The sequence below is a fragment of the Sus scrofa genome, chromosome 6 (genome assembly GCF_054392235.1).
Source record: "Sus scrofa isolate SSC_HxYL_T2T_F1_AM1 chromosome 6, Sscrofa_HxYL_maternal_Yorkshire_Landrace_v2.0, whole genome shotgun sequence".
NCBI lineage: Eukaryota > Metazoa > Chordata > Mammalia > Artiodactyla > Suidae > Sus > Sus scrofa.
Genome location: NC_139388.1, coordinates 26,726,354 through 26,740,697, shown reverse-complemented (window position 1 = coordinate 26,740,697; position 14,344 = coordinate 26,726,354). Strand labels below are relative to the sequence as shown.

The window sequence follows — 14,344 nt, the reverse complement described above, 5'->3', positions numbered from 1 at the left end:
TCTCTGCATGGGCTCAGCCCAGGTGTTTGAGATAGTTAATGAGTTAACTAAAAACTCAATAGGGATTCTTGTTTGTTAGTGCACTTTGTCTGAAAGCATACAGAGTCTGCTAGCAACCTGTCAAGCTCCAGATCCCAACAGGAGAATTTGCAGATTTGAGGCCAAGAACTCCTCTAAGTTCAGACCAATTATTTCTTCTGGCTTCACACTGCATGCTACTATATTTGGAGGTGAGACATCACCAAAACCATAAGGAGACCCTGCATTCTTGCTCAGTGCTTTCTGATTGACCTGCTTTCCATATTATAAGCCCATAGTCTTCATGATGTTATGGAAGGTAATGAGCCACAGACAGGATAAGGAGGCTCATGAAAGGGGGCATATGGTTTATCTATGATGCACCTAGCAGTCTATTCACCTGTGGGACAGCATAAACTTTGAAACTGCAATTTGTGGGCAAATAGTAATGTAATGTACGTGCAAAACCCAATTATTTTGTTAAGCATTATACATTTCTCTTTGGTCTGATTGAGGTGATTTGGCATTTGACACTTCAATGGGATAGTAAAACTGGGTCTTACTGAAAATAAATTGAAATTCTGTTATAACAAAAAGTGCTGTTCTTAACTGAGGCAAACTGCCATTGATTTTCTAAGATGCTTTCTATATATGCAGTTAAAGGTTTGAAAATTAAAATAATATTACCTTACAAAGACTTCACATATCTACCAAGAGTTAATGCAACTGGCTCTAACCATAGTACAGGTGCAGTTGCATATGCTGCTTCAATTGTTATAGCGAATCCACGAGAGACCGTCACCATCTCCATTTTCAGATAAATTAAGCAAGAGAGGCACAGTAAACTAAGGTAGCATGGCTGAAATGTTTTCTTAAGCATTAGACTTACATTGGATTTCATATAATTTCCTTGCTGTGAGTATAAAAAATGAACTATTATTATTTGTTTTTCAGGTAGACATAGTCAACAGAATCAGAATTGTTTTAAGTTATCAGAGATGATAAACATTCTGGAGGATCCTTAGAATAACTTGCAAGAGGATTTAACTGGAAAGGAGCAATTTCTTTAGAACTGAGAATTGAGGAAGTGATTAGGCTGTAATTCCAGTACACAGATTAGGACACTTCTGTTTAGGTTTTACGGGAAGGCAAGAACTTAGATCACTCCCGGGTGAGCCTTGCTTAAACCTTTCTATTTTAAATAAAGCTGCTAATTCCTGTCCTCAATACTCTAAAGTTTTGAGGAAGACCAGCTGAAATACTTACTGTTTCTTTAAGATATTTTTTTGTGGGGCTCCAAATTTTTAGGAGGGCTAGAAAATGATGAGTTCCCTGACCACAATTCCTCTGCTCCAGTCAGCACAGCTCTTCTCCTACTTCTTTTACATTTGATGTTTGAAGGCCTTAAAAAAGGGTACTTTCCATAAAGAATATATGCTTTTAAATAATTGAGATGATACTATATGGTAGTTTACAGTGTTACTTGTGAACAGAAAACATTAAAAAGGTAATAATCAATGGCCAATATGCCATTGATAAGTAAAGAGATTTTTTTCTTACTTTCCTAGTCTCATATATATTTATTTATAGGGAAGCAGGAAAGTGAATAGAAAAAGCACTTACTTTGAGATTAGAGAGGCCAGGGCTTGGCTTCTGTATTTGTCAAGGTTTTCTGGACTCACAGAACCAGTAGGGTGAGTATGCATGTATGTAATGTTTGTATTTATTTAGAATGGGCTCCTATGATTATGAAAAATGAGACGTCAGTATCTCTGTCTAGAAACATGTTATTGCCATGCAGTCAACAAACTGGAGATCCAAGAGAGCCCATGGTGTAAGTTCCAGTCTGAAAACCACTAGACTGGGGGACTGAGGAAGAGCCATTGTTTTACTTTTAGTCCAAACATAGAAAATAATCACTGTTCTAGCTCCAAGCAAGTTGGGCAGAGGGAGGTGCTTCTTATTCATGTGGAAAAGTCAACCTTTCTGTTCTATTCAGAACCTTCACAGACTGGATAAGGCCCACCCACAATGAAGAACACAATTCATCATACTCAGTCTATGGATTTAAATGTTACACTCATCAGAAACACCCTCACAGATACACCCAGATTGATGTTTGACCAAATGGCTGGGCATCCCAAGGCTCAGTCAAGTTGGTACATGAAATTATCACAGCTTTCTATTTTGCTATATACTAAGAGTGACTTACTGGATAAGTCATTTAAGCTGCCTAATCATCACCAAAATGGGCATGAGAAACCAACTCACATAAGATTGTTTTTAGGATTAATTATGCCACTATCTATTAAGTGTCTTTTATTTTATGAATTCTATCTGTTTTTATTCTTCATCCTTTAATATAAATGGTCCCTTTTTTATGAAACTTTTCTTTTGCTATATCTACATAAGATGAAAGATAATAAATATAAAATACGAATGATACAAGAAGATATAAGGTTTGGGTGGGTTGCTCTATCAGAGGGTCCTGTTTCTTGTGTTTACCTACTTTGGGGACCATGAGAATGACCAAAATATTCTGTTACACACACACACACACACACACACACACACACACACACACGGAATTTACTGATGGCAATAGGCATTATGGTTTTCCATGAAAAGATGTATAATGCTTTTGTATCACTTTAACATTTTATCAGACTTATATTTTGTTTCCAAACAGAAGAAAAATATGTTAAATCATAACCTCTATCTACACTGATTGAGGGAACAATATTAGTTATCTATTGCTATTTAACAGATGGCCACATGCTTTGTAGCTTCAACTACCATGCACTGAATAGCTCATAGTAACTGTGGATCAGGAATCTGAGTGTTGTTTCTTCTGTATGGCTGCATTCAAGCTGTCAAGAGCTGGATCTTCACTTGATGGCTAAACTGTGGGTGGACCCATTTCCAACTCACTTATGTTGTTGGCAAAAATGTTCCCCTTATGAGTGGCAAAATGAGGTACTTGGGTCCTTGTTGGTTTGTTCTTGTAGGTCACTGAGATCCTGGAGGCCTCCTACAGTTTCCTGCTACAAGATTCTCTAGAAACAGCTCACGATATGGCAATTTGCTTCTTAAAACCATCTGGAGAGTGAGAGAAATTACTTTAGGTTTACATAAAAGATTGAGTATTATGTAATGTAATCATGGGGTGATACCACCTTAACCTTTGCCATATAATGTAACATAACCAAGGGAGTGCATCACCTTTGCCATATTCTATGGGTTAGGAACAAGTCACAAATCCTGCCCACATTTAAGGGGAAGGTGTTCCACCATTCTTTCCAGTGTGAATACCAAAAGGTGAACATAATTGTGGGCCATTTTAGGGTCTGCTCATGACAGAAATGAAGAGTATAGGCAGTAATTGGGAAAATGTGAGGAGGGCTTTTGTTGTTTTTGTTGCTGTTGTTGTTGTTTTTTAAAGGGCGGTGCTAGTGGCACATGGAAATGCCCAGGCTAGGAGTCGAAGTGGAGCTGCAGCTACCAGCCTGCACCACAGCAGCAGCAACACCAGATCCAAGCCACATCTGCAACCTATACCAGCAGCTCACAGCAACATCAGGTCCTTTAACCCACTGAGGGACTCCAGGGATTGAATCAAAATTGTCACGGATACTAGTCAGATTCTTAACTCCTGGAGCCAAACAGAAACTCCCTTACTACATTTTTTTTTTTTTAAAGTTACCATTTGTTAAGAGATGTAATTTCCTGAAAGTAATTCAGCAACATCTCCAAGGTACTTATTTCTCCTTACATAAGGTTGGAGGAGGCTCTATTTTCTATGGTAACATAAGTATAATTTTCAATTACCATTTCAAAATATAAATGTACATATACATATATACACACATATACTTAGTTTTGGCAAACCTTAAAGTATTTTGTAGACTATTTGGGAAATTCTTAAAGGCACTCAATTTTCCCACTGCCTTAGTTTACTTTAGCACAAATCCTGTGATTCTGTGCACTGTAAGGACTCTAAGCACCACATATTTATTTCAAGGAAAAATCCAACTTCCCTATAGGATAAGTAAATCATTCTTTGCTTGTTTCAAACAATCTCAGCAATACTTTCTAAAAATTTTAGTGTTTTTACTTTATTTTATCATTTTTTTTTCTTTTTAGGGCTGCAACCAAGGCATATGGAATTTCCCAGGCTAGGGGTTCAATCTGAGCTGCGGCTGTCAGCCTAAGCCACAGCCACAGCAACACAGGATCTGAGTTGTGATGTGACTTACACCACAGCTCGCAGCAATGCCAGATCCTTAACCCAAGAGCGAGGCCAGGGATCAAACCTGCAACCTCATGGATACTAGTCAGGTTCCCTACCACTGAGCCACAATGGGAACTCCTAAAAATTTTAGTGTTTTTAGATGTCGCTGACAAATATTTCCACCGCAAAATACTGTTGTTTTTTGAGGGATTATGTTCACTTAATGATAACAGCAATAATTTGACTTTGGGGAAGGAAAAATATGTACACATTTTTATTCCTTTCTTTATGTTTTTCTGAGTGGTTTAAATTTCCTATAATGAGTTTTTTATTTGAAATTACAAGAAAGCAAGTATCTTCAAATAATTCCATTATGAGATACAAAATAGTTAAAGGAAGGGAAAACATGTTCACAACTCACACAGCTGTAAACAAAGAGAAATATTTAGTACACTTGACCAGTATGCATGCTGCCTCTAAGCCAGGAAATGTTTATACGGATTTACAACCATGCTGAGAGGTCCATATCTAGCACAATTTTTGAGGTTCCCTGGTTGCTAGGTCAGTAATGCTCATAGATCAGTGCATCTGCATCATAAACCACTTGCGGCATAATATAAACTAAGAGAAAAGAAATCCTCAAGTATAAATCATAGTCTAAAAAGAAAATAATAAAACAATTTGAAAACACTGAATACTTCAAAGTACATTTTTCAACTTCTTTTCCAGAAATCCTGGACCCTTCTGTTCGCAAACACCTGGAAGCCCTAAACCAGAATGTGATCATGTGGTCACAGTCTCCCAGCGGTGACATTTCCGGAACCCTATTTATATTCCCTCTCCTTAAATGACTTTAAATTGTTATTATTGCCTGAGATATAAGTGGGACACATTGAGAAACAAGCAATAAACTTTGTATATTGAATATTCTGAACCATCCAGCTACTCGCTGGGAAAGATTGCTTAGGGGAAAGTTGACCTGAACAGAGAATCAAGAAATGTAATAAAGAGCATCATGAGTTATGGATGTCACTTGTATACAAATGCAATAAAATCCTACATGGAGGAGCCAGACATACTGTGTTGACCTTGGATTTGGATTTGAAGCCATTAGGGACAAGTGTTTGGTCCCTCATAGGACATTTCTGTACCTACCAAGGTTGCCTACCACACATACTCATATACACAAGAAGAGTTTGAGGCCTCTCTTTGGAGACAATGCATGACACATAAAGATTACTTTCCCATATTCCTGTTTGATCCACATTTATTAGCCATAAGGAAGCATTAAACAGTGTCATATTCTTCAGGTGGAACAACTGGATAATTAAATAATATGTAAAATATGCTATAGGTAGTTGAAACATCAAACATTAATGTCTAAACTTATTTGAAACCAATCATTTTGGCAGCAAGTTACTTAAAAAAAAAAAAAAAGTATGCCCTTCCTGACTTAGTAAACAGAGAATTACAGATTTAGGTTAAAAAAAAAAAAAGGCAAAACAGAAACACACAAAAAAAACCCTTAAATACTACAACCTTTTTCATGAATATCAATTGTAGAGTGACCAGTTGTTGGTCTGTTCGTGAATGACCCCTAATTATATTACTAATTTGTAGAACTTATTTTCTATTATAACCTGACTGATAGTTGGACAACTTTCATTTCTTTCTCATTTTATCTTTTACCTAGCTTTTGATTTAATGTTTCTAATACACCTTTGTTAGGAAATCCAGCTAGCTGACTTTGTGTATAGAATGAGAGAAAATAAAATAAGGTCTAGAAAATACATGTAATTTGTAAACTTAATAAATTTTAATTTCATATGTGTCAGTATTGGTATTAAATACCCTTTTTCATAGCTATAATGTTCTGATAAGCAAGGACAGACTACATGAAAAGTTTACAACAGCTTTATGAGATATAAAGCATGTACTTATAGAATTCATACATCTAAAGCACACAATTTAGTGGTTTTTAGTATAATCACAGAGTGGTGCAATCATCACCAACCATCACCACAATCAATTTTAAGACATTTTGTCACCTCAGAAAGACTCGCAACCTCATTATTAATCAGTACATTTACCCTCAATCCTTCAGTCCCAGGCAACCACTAATCTACTTTCTGCTTCTTTATAACTGTTTAATCTAGGGATTTGATATAAATGGAGTGATTAAATATAAGGGGTTTTCTGTGTGTGTACGTCTTTCACTTAGCATAATACTTCCAAGTTTGTACCATGAATCAGTATTTCATTCCTTTTTGCTACTGACGAGTATTCTATCATACAGAGTACTACATTTTGCTTATTCATTCATTGGTTAAAGGGCATCCTATGCCACTCTGCGTGGCTTATAAGACCAGGGGTAGGACCCTTGCTACTAGCCCTTTTGGAAATAAGATCTGAGAAAGAGTCAAGAAATCTTCTGCTGGTAGCTAGATGTGTACCATAAAATCAGGAGATGTTGTAAGGCTATGTTTTTATGTGGATTAGATGAAAATAAAAGGTGGTTCTGCTGTGAAAGAAAGTGAATGAGGTTTTCAGCAGGAACAGAGGAAACACATGGAAAGAGATTGCAACTGTTCTTCTGGTTTGTGATTCCAAATCCCTCTGGAAATCCTTAGTTTACCTGAGGAATGCATGAATCCTCAGAATAGAATTCCACTTTTTTTTGTTAAGTTAGTGTGGTAGGCAAAGAAATGACTTTCAAAGTTTTCTATGCTATAGCCCCTGAATCTATAAATGTATTATGTTGCATTCCAAAAGGGATTATGCAGATGTGATTAAGGGTGTGAATTTTAAGTTGGGGAGATCATCCTGGTTTATCCGGGTTTATTAAATCTAATTATGTAAGTCATTACAAACAAATAATCCTTTAGAACCTTTAAAGAACATTTGGTTAAAGAAAGTTGCAATTAAAAATGAAGAAGTAAAGATGAAATGTAAGGACGTGAGATGCTATTGGAGGCTCTGCACATAGAAGAAGGGATCCGTGAGCCAAGAATGGTGGGTAGCCTATAGAATCTGTAAAAGATAAATAACAGATTGTCCTAAAGCCTCTAGAAACACACCTACTTACATTTTGATTTTAGCCCATTATGACCCATGCCAGATTTCTTACATGCAAAACTGTAAGAAAGTAAATTTGGATTAAGCTGCTACATTAGCGGCAATTTGTCACAACAGCAACAGAACACTAATACTGTTGTCTTCCACTTATTTCTTCTATGTGAAAGAAGTCAACAGAAAAGTTATTTAATGTAGGCTCCAGGAGCTAAAATATCCTCTCTGCAGTGAAGAGACTACTTGCTTTGGAAGGCAATTCGCTGGTCAGTGCTGATATGACAGGCAGATTTCCTAAAATAGCTCACCAGAGATGTTCCACTTTAACCCCCATACTTGGGAATATCATAAACTCTCACTTCGGTGATTGTGTTATATTACATGGCACAATGGATTTAAGTTAGGGAGATTATCTGGTTGGGCCTTATGTGTCCTTAAAAGCAGAGAGTGCTCTGTGGATGGTGGCAGGAGAAACCAGATAAATTTATAATCTGAGGTAGATGTGACACACCATTTCTGGTTTGAGGTGAAAAGGGAAAGGGGTGGTCTCTCTCAGCAGGGAGGGGCCCTGACTTGAGATTCAGCAAGGAAATGTTAATTTTCCACCTATAGTCACAAAATGCTAGGTTCTTTCCTCAAACCCAAGAGCCCACCTTGGCAGACCTCTTGACTTTGGCCTTGTGAGACATTAATCAGAGAAGAGAGAACTCAGCTGAGATCGCCTGGATGAAGAAATGTGACATAATATATGTGTGCTGCTTTAATTCACTAAGTTTCTGGTAATTTATGATCTAGCCTTAAAAAACTCATATAGATGGTTATAAGGTTGGTCCTTTAAAACTAACATCTACCTAGCCTTCTCAGTTTTGATTATGGCTTTTCTACTTATTAATTGTAGAAATCAATAAGGCTATTTATAAATGTTTATTCTTCAAATGACCAGAGTATTACAGCATTTCCCTACACACTCAGAAATTACATGTGCTGATCATCGAAGAATATGTTGAGATTGTACTTCCATTTTTCTGGTCCCCTAAGTAGACTTTCCCTATGTTTCTTTACTGATCATAAAGGACATATAACATGAGTAGGAAATGCGCTTTTAAAATATTAATCTATTGACATTTTGATGAATGTTGTTACTAAACAAAAATCTAGTCCTTCCTTGCTAAACACCACATACGTAACATTGGGCAAGTCCCTAATTATCTATTCCTTTGTTGGTGTTTTGTCTCTTCCTCTTTCCTCATCTTCTTTACTATCATTATTATCAACAATTTTATAGAAAGGATAATACTTACAGAAGTCATCTTTTATGAGCACTTACTATGTACACAGTTTAAAAGCCCTTAAAATATGCTACATGCATCTAGCATAGTAGTAAACATAGATTCGAGACTGATTTGCTCTGGTCAATAATTTTGGTATTCTGACTAAAAGCTCTTCCTTCTGAGCCTCAGTTTTTCCATTGGTCAAATCGAGATAACAGCATTTGCTTCACAGGTTTGGGTGAGGGAAAAATATAAACCAACACATGTTAAATGCTTAGAACACTGCCTGATAAATAATAATCCCCCCCCCAAAGTTACTATTTATATGGTCTGATATAATTTTTACAAGAGCTCCATATGGTAGGTATTATTATTCCCACTTTGCAGACATGGTCACTGAAACAAATAATTTAATCATTTTGCCCACATGACTTCAAAGTCCACACTCATAGCCATTTTCTCATTGGTTCTGTATGCTTCTGCCCTTAAGATTTAATCAATTCCTTCCTCTTCTAGAAGACTCTCATGCTTCCACTAAGTTATGTCTTTACATCACAATGAAATATCCTGAGTTCTTTAACTATTATTTGCTCAGCCTTAGAACAACCGTCTCCCCCTTTTGTCAATTCTTAATAAAAATCTGGGTTCTCTACAAGCATAATTATTAAGTATACCTAGATAGGCTCTGGACTATATGTTTTATTAACAGTATAGGAGAGTATAAAACTACCACTTTTTTTCTCTCCAAAAATAGGAAATATATACAGGCTTGTTAAAATAATTTAAAAGGTTTGATGAAGAGAGATCAGGAACCCTGAGTTCACTCACTGGCTTATATGACCATGGACAAGCAAATTTACTTCTCTGGGCCTCAGTGTCCTCATTCACCAAAACAGAGGGTTCAATTAATGGGATATATTTCAAATCCTCTGAGACAATAAGTCATATGCTTACTGAAAGCCTCACTTTAGCTCATGTGTAGAGGTGGCTCCTGAGAATCTAATTGGGAAAGATGCTCAATTTTGTGCTATGCTGGAATCAATGCACCAGAAGGAGGAAGGCATGTAAACAAGGACCTATTGTGCTGATTTTTCCTAACAAAATATCCCAAAGTGTGAGAATTCAGAGGATTGAGCTCTGTTGGCAATCAATAAAACATGAATGTGTCTTTTCGAACGAATTTTCCTCATCCCCTTCAGCTTCCCTGTAATGAGGAGATAATGAGCTATAGACATAGCCAGGGATGCCTGGGAGCTTCTTCTAACATCCACTTTGTTAGAAGAACTTTTGCAGCTGAAAGGCAAAACATTTTCAAGGGATATTCTGCCAGCTGTGTCACACCCTGAGCTTAATGTCATGCTATTTTCTCAAGAATTTGAGGGTACCTACAGGGGTCCCTCTAATGGGCACTACTTAGTTATTGTTGAGGATAATAAGTTTTGTTGTCACTTCATTGATTGCTTATTCTTTTTAATCGGATCATGAGAAAATATTTACTAGAGAGTCAAAGGACTCAAATTTATAAACTAAAGCCCCTGAGGTCACTATTTTATCTCAGGTATATCCTTGATGTTATTTATTTTTACTGCCTCTCACTGTCTTTTGTGACACAACCTTCCCTCCCTTTTCCTTAGTATTTCCAATAAGCGCTGTATCTTATTTTCCAGGAACACATTTTCCAGGTACAGAGCATTTTATATACCCAGATATGGTTAAGAAATGTCCTCAGCTCCCTGCCTATCTTAAACCTATAAGTCTAGAGCGGCAAAAATTTTTTTACCTATTTTCTCATAACTAATCAATATGCTGTTTGAAAAAAAAAATAATAACGATGAGAACGTCAAAGCAGCCATAGATCTCAGACGGAAATGGGGCTGTGTATAGTTAGTGATGACTTCCATTGTTCCAAGAAGATCTGTTGTGTTCAATATTCGATATCGCTATTATTGAAAGAATTTTCTTAAGTACAACAAGGAGGGGGATGGGTGACTGGTTTGGATATGAAAACAATACATAGGAGGGAAAACAAAGGCTGAAGATAAGGTAAAGTGCGTATCTGTCATGGTTTTCTGCAGAAGTAGATGGACCCCCCCCCACACACTCAAAATTTAGTTTTTAGATCAAGATCAAGGACATCTCTCTCTCTCTCTCTCTCTCACACACACACACACACACACACACACACACACACACACACACACACGCACACTCCAAGAAGGTATGGGAACTCTTATTACTTACTTATAATTGAGCTCTCTGGGGAGAGTAGGTCAGGACTCTCAAATAGGTCTAAAAATGGTCTGAAACAGCAAAGAAAGGACTCTAGTTTTGGTTTTTACTGTTGTTAGCAGGTGACGCTAGTGAGAATTTCCAAAGAACAAGTGCATGGATGGTTTGAATTTTGTGACAGAGTCCAAAGGGAAAGCACCCAGGCTTTTAAAATCAGATTTTCCAGGAACAGAGCATAAGGGTCAAAAGTAGAGGTGAGTCTAAAAACTGTCAGGCGTCTCTGCTGCAGCACAGTGGGTTAAGAATCTGATTGCAGTGGCTCAGGTTGCTGTGGTGGTGTTGGTTCGATCCCCAGCCTGGCATAGCAGGTTAAAGGATCCAGCATTGCCAGCCACAACTGCAGCATAGGTTGCAACTGTGGCTCAGGTTCAATCCCTGGCCTGGGAACTTCCATATGTTGCAGGTGCAGCCATTAAAAAAAAAAAAAAAAAAACAAACAAAAAAAAACTAAGAATAGAAAAATAAAAAATAATAACTGCCAGCAGTTACACATCAAAAACTTAAGTCAGATTCTTCATAATAACATTCCTATTTCAAAGGATACAATTTTAAATTAGGATAAAAAGAAAGCAGCCTCAGAGGTCAAACAGCATGGGCTCAAATCTTGTCTTAACCACTCATAAGCGTATAACCTGATGAAAGGGGGTTAAACTGCTTCAAAGCTGATTTTGTTCCTTTGAAAAGTGGGGACAGCATTAGGACTCATCCATAAGAGGGCAGATGATTGGTGGAGAGGCTGCATACAAGGTTTTTAGTATTGGAATATAGTAAGTACAACACTATCCTTGCATCCTCGTTGTGCTTTCTTCTAGTTTTGCTACAACCACTAATCCCATTCCTATTTTTCATGATTTTTTCTCCATAAAATAAGTATCCAGATCTACATCTCTTCTGTGTATTTATCTTTAAATATGCAATGAGAGTTGTTCAAATGCTTTTTTTAAAAGATCTGAGCTGGGTATTATCATCTTCAATTGGCTATATTGACCTTGGTAATCTCCATTTTTGGAGACTGACTTGCTGACACCTATTTTCTTTTGGTGTGTTCCTTCATAGGAAGTGGGGCATCCTGCTATTCATACTTATTCAAGGAAGTTCCTTAGTTGCCCATAAGATTTCACTGTTTAGATCTGAACAAAACAAACTCCATTTTCCTACAGAACACACATGACTCACTGTTCATGAAATTTTAGCAGATGGAAGAAATTGGTTTCCAACTGTAAATCCTAGAAGAAGCTTGGCTGAACACAGATACTCTTACTCAGATTCAATACTCATATTTCAGGTTTATTTTAAATTATTTCATAGTTCAGGTTTATTTTAAATTATTTAACCTCTTTTATTTTAACTTTAGTTGTGTAGTAACTATCCTTTTTTGCAAACATGTTTTCAAAGTCACAAAGTGAGAATTTCACTCCACAAACTTTCTCTGGAGTTCCCATTGTGGCTCAGCGGTAACAAACCCAACTAATATCCATGAGGACATGGGTTTGCTCCCTGGCCTTACTCAGTGGGTTAAGGATCTGGCATTGCTATGAGCTGTGGCGTAGGTGATGGACGAGGCTCAGATCCTTCACTGTTGTGCCTGTGGTGTAGGCCAGCAGCTGCAGCTCTGATTCAACCCCTAGCCTGGGAATTCCATATACCACAGGTATATGGACCCTAATAAGACCAAAAAAAAAAAAAAAAATAGCAAACCTCCTATACTGAGTTTCCTAAAGCATTTGATTTATACCTCTCTCAAAGCAAGGATTCATTCTATCTTGTATGTGTTTGTATGGCTGACCACTCAAACTTTCTACATGATTAGTATCATCATTTGGTTGTCTGTTAAACAAGTAGCTTTTAGCCACACCCTTGGAGATTCTGATTCACTGGATTTGGGGTTGGTGCTCAGGAAATTATGTTAACAAGCACTCAAGGATATTCATGAAATACTGGCCTATTTTCCCTATGGATTTTAATTGCATGAAATTTGTGTCTTCACCGCTAGAATAGCCAGCATACTTTGTGCACAGCAGTAACTGCAGCGTTCAGTTAGTGAATTCTTATGCTCATTGGGATTTGCCAGAGTAAAAGAATAAGAACCACAACAGCAAGAGCTATGATTCATTACATATTTACTATGTATTCCATTTTTCAGGCACATCACTAAATCTTATACTAATGCACTAAATCAGAACATAGATCTCTAGATTAGGGAAATGGAAACTGAGGCTAAAGGAGGGGGTTGTAATTGCCTCAAAATACACAGTTAAAAATGCAGCCAAATCCATCTTTATATCCAGGTACGTCTGACAGCCAAGCCCCTGTGACTTGTGAAGTGTATTGGACATATTTCTCCAGCCACTGCTGCTTGCCCTAGTTAACATTCTCCTTGAATGACCTACAAGGTCCTTAACTTCTCACTGGCGTAAATGTCTCTGATGGTCCCAGTTTAAAAATTGCAATACACACATAAATAATTCAAGCAAACAACTTGATATAGTGGAGTGCATTAGGGCTAAAATAACCCTCCCCTTTTCAACTAGTTTAGAAAACCATCATCATTTTCTAGAAATACTCTCTGGGCTTCATGTGGTGCATGGTACATTGAATTTGTTAGCATTTTGCCAGCTCTGCCATTCAAAAGAAAAAAAAAATCACTCTGGAATTGCTGCAAAATCAGCGTAAATGCAGATTTAATTGGCTTTGCCTCACAAATAACCTTCTTCATGCCAGCTTTATTGCAATGGTTGGAGAGGAGCCTATCTTTTTCATCAGTATGTGGGTGTTTCTTTTAATAACATTCATAGTCAGAATCCGAGAGGTATTTACTGATAGGCTAAGGCCTGGGTAGGTTGTCTTTAAATAGACTCTTTTTTTGCTTCGGCTAGAGGTTTATCTCGATAGATGGATGGATAGACTAATAAATCAATTTGTTTTTGTCTCTAACATCATCTCATAACAACTCCTTCTCTCCTTTGAATCATTCCTTCCAATTACACTGTCATCTCTGAGGACTTCAAATGTCCTAGGTCTTTCCAGCCTCTGGCTTCTATTCCCACTATGGCCTGTGGGCCTATGTCAGGATGTCCCCTTTCCTCTCATCTCTTTTTTTTTGTTGTTGTTGTTGTTGTTGTTGTTGTTATCTCTTGGGCCGCTTCCGCGGCATATGGAGGTTCTCAGGCTAGGGGTTGAATCGGAGCTGTAGCCACCGGCCTACGCCAGAGCCACAGCAACGCGGGATCCGAGCCGCGTCTGCAACCTACACCACAGCTCACGGCAAGGCCGGATCGTTAACCCACTGAGCAAGGGCAGGGACCGAACCCGCAACGTCATGGTTCCTAGTCGGATTTGTTAACCACTGCGCCACGACGGGAACTCCTCCTCTCATCTCTTAATGGGTGGTTTCTTACCCTTTATATCTCTGCTAAATGGCACCTTTTTTTTTTTTGCTTTTTAGGGCCACACCTGTGGAAGTTCC

At 37.6% G+C, this 14,344-nt stretch overlaps 2 long non-coding RNA genes across 6 annotated transcripts in view; one reads left to right on the top strand and one right to left on the bottom strand.

The window, feature by feature from the left end:
• The window catches only part of LOC146402259 (uncharacterized), a 528,845-nt gene that overhangs the window by 392,363 nt on the left and 122,138 nt on the right, over nt 1-14,344 (bottom strand). The window lies entirely within an intron of this gene.
• Nucleotides 92-5,323, top strand: LOC146402260 (uncharacterized). The gene is made up of 2 exons (XR_014808629.1): nt 92-230; nt 4,979-5,323. It is a non-coding gene; the product is annotated as an uncharacterized LOC146402260 (long non-coding RNA).